This window comes from Podarcis erhardii (assembly GCF_964252035.2).
Source record: "Podarcis erhardii genome assembly, chromosome: 10".
In the NCBI taxonomy this organism is placed as follows: domain Eukaryota; kingdom Metazoa; phylum Chordata; class Lepidosauria; order Squamata; family Lacertidae; genus Podarcis; species Podarcis erhardii.
This window is the reverse complement of record NC_138500.1, coordinates 41,162,073-41,168,154: the sequence shown is the minus strand read 5'-3', so window position 1 is coordinate 41,168,154 and position 6,082 is coordinate 41,162,073.

The following is a 6,082-nucleotide window of genomic DNA, read 5'->3' as shown; positions in this document are numbered from 1 at the left end:
AAAAAACAGGTACGTAAATTATGGATGCATCCAAGTAGCTAATCATTTGAACCGTCTTATGCTCAAATGTAATGATTTCTAAAATACATAATTCTAGGAATTAAAGAGAGCAAACCACAGCTTTATTTATATTTATTTACTACTTCAGTGGGGTTATAATTTGCTTTGTTCTATTTTGAAATATGTTTTTGCTTTGTATAGCTTTCTCCTGAGCCCAATAAACAAATCCGCCACCCTTATCGCTTCCACCCCTTTTAAGCTCCGTAGGGGATCAGTCATTTTTCTCTGAAGGATTTCAGGGTTGCTTGTGCTGCCAAATGGGACATGACAGAGACAATATCTTCTGAATCATATTATAAAAATTGTCATCTTGACACTGTCAGGGTCTAAGGGGAAATGACATAAATTTTACTCATAGAGCAGGAAATTCTAATCAAAAGTGATTCTGCTCTTAAAATATTGGCAGCACTGTTCAAATAACTTAGAAGGTCACTTGTTATCCTGTCAAGTAAATACATGGAAATATACACCTCTAATGATGAGGTATGCTATAAACATAGACAAGTGTCCTTTCCTTACTTTGGAGAGTATTTAAATGCACTGCATGGTTCCCTGAACTTGGAATGACAGGCGTTCTGAACATGGCTCACAGCCAGAACGGGGAACCTGTGGCCCTGCCGATGTTGTTAGACTCGTAACTCCTCTCAGCCCCAGTAAGCATGATCAATGGTCAACACCGATGGGAGTAGTCTGACTTAAATCAATATTCAAGGTGCAAGAAATATGGATGAACATGCTTATCACTATTGCCCTCTGCATGTTCCTGGGCAATGATCTGCACTGGAGAAGCCTGTTCTACACATGGAGGCTTCCTTACGTTTTGGAACCTTGGATATCTAGATTCCAAAATATGTGAGAGTCTCCACATATCGAGGTGGTTTCCTTGCTACAAAGCTTGTGCTCCTGCACATACTTTCCACTCCTTGTCCGTTGTGGGTGAAGTAGAAAATGAAACTACATGATCTCATCTGGGGCCCCTGGAAGGAGAACTCAGGAAGACCTCCCTACTTTTAGGGAAAGGGGTGATAAGAAAAACTACCCATCTTCTTGGGCAGAGACAAGACCGGTTGCTTGGGGAATCCATTGAGTCATTTACTTCTGTGGGTCAGTTGTAAATGAATAAATGTGGATCAAATTCAGCCCACTTACCGCTTTATTTCCAGCTTCAGGGTCAATGCAGGAATGGCCTCCGCTGCTGTTTTCCAAACGCTCCCTTCTCACAATCTTTCCTCATAGCAAAGCAATAGACAAAAACAGAAGCACAGCTGTCCTTGTAGCCTATGCAACAATGCTTCTCTGTGTGCATCACCCAATTTACAACTTTTAAACAGGATGCACATCTAGATATTAATTCCCATCCATTTATTCATACATAGAAATATGCATCTTTTTGAAAGCAGCGCAAAGAAAACACATTTGCACTCCAGAGGGCCTACAGATGTGCATCTGATTTACACCTCTAATCTAGAAATTTGTATATTCATCTCCTTAATGTGTGGCAAAGAAGCACAGGACCTTCTTCCCCCCACCATTTTTTTTAATCCCACACAACAAATATAACAAACGAAGATCATTACGTACAACCCACAACATTTCCCCCCACAGGCCTTTATTTGTCGCAGCTTGTTGTGTAGCTTGCTGGCTTTTTATTGGTTAGAAGTTTAGACTACCTGTTATATTGGTTCTATAGAGTTCTGAAACAGCAAGTCTAGTAGTTGAAGGACAAGAAAATCTCTCTCCCTCTCGCTCTATTGTGTGGTTTTTAATACTTCAATCGTTGTCATGGCACTGCAGATGCATTAATGTTGAATCTGGTCATACAATGTCTCTTAGAGTCCTTTTATAACCATTATGATACTTGACTTCAATTGGCACTTTCATGACTAAGGAAGAATATCTTGATATTTCTTTGTCTTGGGAAATGTTGGCTTCATTGTATTAAAATTACAGGCTTGGGGTCTTGCGGTGGAGGAGCGATAGTGCTTCCATCCTACACAAAGAAAGATCTGTGTTCTCAAAATCTTGTGACTTGCTTGAAATGTAGTAATTTGTATCCCAACAACTCATTTGGTATTCTCATACCCTATTCCCCCAAACAAAGTTCCTTTTTCTCTGTAAGCTCAGTTTATCTTTCAAATGAAATTGAGCTTTGCTTACAAATGAGAACTTTTTAAATACCTTCCTCTAATCTAATGGTGGCAACCTTTTCAGTTCTAACATTGCCGTTGTTACACAAGACACCTTCACGGGTGCTCATCTATACTGTATTGTGCTTGTGGTGGTGAAACCTCTGGCACTCACTGGCTGAATGTGTGTTATAATTCAGAATGTTCATTTGTTCATGGAACAAAGCAGGTTACAGACTGGCTTCTGTGAGGAATGGAAAAGTTATCAGCATGGCTGGGATAAGAGCACAGGAGATAGCTGAAGAAGAGGCAAAGAAATGAAGGAAAGCTAATAGATTGGGAGCTCAGAGGCATGGTGTAAGTTGGGAATAGGTGCAAAATTACACTAACTGCTTTGTTTGTGTCTTTAGTTACCCTTCGCCTGTGTCTGATTTCTGTTCAGAGTTGAGATGCTAGCTGTAGTGGGCATTTTGAAACCGCTCAAGGCTACAGGCCTCTGGCACGACTCACCCACCCACACCCACCCTTTCTCCAATGAATGTGGGTATGTGCATTGGCAGGTATAAAGCCAAGGCTGGATTCAGCAGTGATGTGGGAGGGTGTTGGTGATGATGTTAGAGCTCTCTTCAAACTTGGATCTCTTGATATACAGGTTGCTGTACTTATTGGAGGTTGCCGCCCACACACTTCTATTGTGCTTGCTGCTGGTGTGGTGGCTTCTCTGTAAAATCTCTTTAAACAGCTTGCAGCAGAGTTTCTTCCTGGCAGCAGACGACAAGAGACTACGAGACTTGTGCAAAATACTCAGTCAAGAGTTACTTTATTTCTTGGCTGGTTCACAAGCGACTATATACAAAACTATTTATATACGGAACATACAGTATAAACTCACAGCATGTGGTACTGTTTCCTCATGCAGTCAAATGCAACCTGCAACTTCCTCTTTTTTATTTTTGTCCCAAGCTATAACCAATCAGCATAGATTGTCACTCCTAACTATTAAAGAAAACTTCTTTAGAAGAAGAAGAAGAAGAGTTTGACTTGATATTCCGCCTTTCACTCCCCTTAAGGAGTCTCAAAGTGGCTAACATTCTCCTTTCCCTTCCTTCCCCACAACAAACACTCTGTGAGGTGAGTGAGGCTGAGAGACTTCAGAGAACTGTGACTGGCCCAAGGTCACCCAGCAGCTGCATGTGGAGGAGCGGGGAAGCGAACCCGGTTCACCAGATTACGAGTCCACCGCTCTTAACCACTACACCACACTGGCTCTCTTTAAAGCTACAAACACCTTTTTCTGTTTCTTTGAAGAATGACTTCCTAACAGTACTTAGTAGTATAGTTTATGATGCAGCAGCATATCTTGACTTTATGTACATCATGTGTTCGAATTGTCTTGTGTCTTGAAGCAATAAAACAATTTACACTTAACTGTGTGGGCAAGGAGTATTCTTCAGTATCTATTGTGGAAAGGCTGACAATGAGAAAGGAGAAGATTCTGAAACTTTGCTTGACTGTTCTGCTGGTGATGCGCAACTCTGCTAATCATACTAGTATAGGTGTGATATCAAAACACAGTCAAAGGAGGATTAAGGAAGGGTGCAGAGTAGGCAATGAACCGAGTTTGGGCATTAAAATGTAGGGGTGCTTTAGGACACGATCTCTATGAATTCCAGTGTGAACTGGTTAGATCCATGCCTCCTGCACTAAAATGCAGATTGGAAGGTAGTTATCCTTCAGATTTTGCACTTCTCCGAATTTTGCAGCAAAGTTCCTGGCTCAAAAAAGTATACCAAAATGCATTTCAGATGTGTCTTTTAGAATGTCATCTATTTTAGAAATATATACACTGGAATAAAATATGTATTTAAATACATATTTGGGGATGAAATACATTTTTACATACAAATGTTCATGCAGAGCCGCCCCTCTTAATCAGAGATTAATGCAGAAGTGGGACAGTACAGGACTATTGAATGAACATATGGAAAACTGGCATGGACTGGGAATGGGATGTAATTAATTGAATGCAAACAGTGCTCTGAAAAACAGGCCTCTTTTAACCGACTCCTGTACTGTACTCTGGGACTGTAACTCAGCGTCTTTGCAGTTCCCCTTAGCTAGCTGCTTAATCTATTACCTCACTAATGCAAAGGTGGAAATAAAACGAATTTGGCTCACCTAAACAGCCTTGCATCCTAATTAGAAGGAATGATAAGCTAATAACTTTGCATGTTCTCTGGTCCTATTATGGTTTTCTTTGAGGGCCATATCATATTCCAAGGGGGGTTGAGTTTGCAGCTCTGCATTGATACACTTAAAAGTTCTTCTGGTAGCCCTTTTTTTAAGTATACATTTTGGAGAAACAGTGTTAGTTTCCCACTGCATCTGGGAAGAGGATGCTGGACTAGAGGGTCCATTAATAATAATAATAATAATAATAATAATAATAATAATAATAATAATTTATTTATACCCCACCCATCTGGCTGGGCCTCCCCAGCCACTCTGGGCGGCTTCCATAGAAAGCAAAAATACAGTAAAATATCACACGTTAAAAACTTCCCTGAACAGTGCTGCCTTAAGATGTCTTCTGAATGTCAGGTAGTTGTTTATCGCTTTGACATCTGATGGGAGGGTGTTCCACAGGGCGGGTGCCACTACCGAGAAGGCCCTCTGCCTGGTTCCCTGTAGCTTTGCCTCTCGCAATGAGGGAACCGCCAGAAGGCCCTCGGCACTGGAGGGCAGAATGATGGGGTGGAGACGCTCCTTCAGGAATACTGGACCGAGGCCGTTTAGGGCTTTAAAGGTCAGCACCAACACTTTGAATTGTGCTCGGAAACGTACTGGGAGCCAATGTAGGTCTTTCAAGACCGGTGTTATATGGTCTCGGCAGCTGCCCCCAGTCACCAGTCTAGCTGCCGCATTCTGGATTAGTTGTAGTTTCTGAGTCACCTTCAAAGGTAGCCCCACGTAGAGTGCATTGCAGTAGTCTATTGGCTTCATCTTCTTATATTCTTATGTTGCTTGTTTCAACAATTGATCTACCACTTAAGATGCAGGTTTCATGAGGTATACAGTAAGATTACAAAACACACACACACACACACACACACAGTGGATAAAATCAATTAAAATAAATCATAACAGAAAACCTACTTCACTTTAAATGCCCATTGAGGTGGCCTGTCTGATCTTAGCCAAGAGGAAGTTCCACAGAATCAGACCCACAATACTGAATGCCCATCTCCTGGTGGATACAAGCCATTCATCTGAGTCAGATGGGTCCATGAATAGAGACTCTAGCCAAGATCCCATGATTGGGCATGGATTTAAGGAGTTTCTACATGCTAAAACCCTTAGACCAAGCTGAAATCTGCCTCTTGTTAGGAGATATACCCCTAGAGGATTAGTTCATAGTATATCCCTATGGGTTTAATACCCTGCTCATTCTCCTTATCTCCTAATGCTTCTTCTTATGCCCTCAAGTTCCTTTCTCTTGATGCTTATCAAAGCCCCTTTTCACATTCATATCTCAGATTTGCATTTCAAATAAGAAACCCAAGGAATGAAGTAGCACATCAAAATGCAGCAGAGACTAAAAAGCACACACCACATTTTATGAATGTTAACTAAAGCCTCTAGGTTCTTCCTGTGGCTAATATCACTTGTGTAACAATTCTGCAGACACTGTAGCTCAGTCAAAGAACCAGTTGCTGGGGCACAGCAACAGGAGAGCACCCCTGCTCTCCTTTCCTGCTTGTTGGCATCTGATTGGATACTGTCGGAAACGGGATGCTAGACTAGGTAGACCTTTGGTGTGATCCATCAGACATGACATGATGTTCGATCAGTGATCCAGTTCAGAATTACTTCTGACAGGCAACAGCTCTCCATAG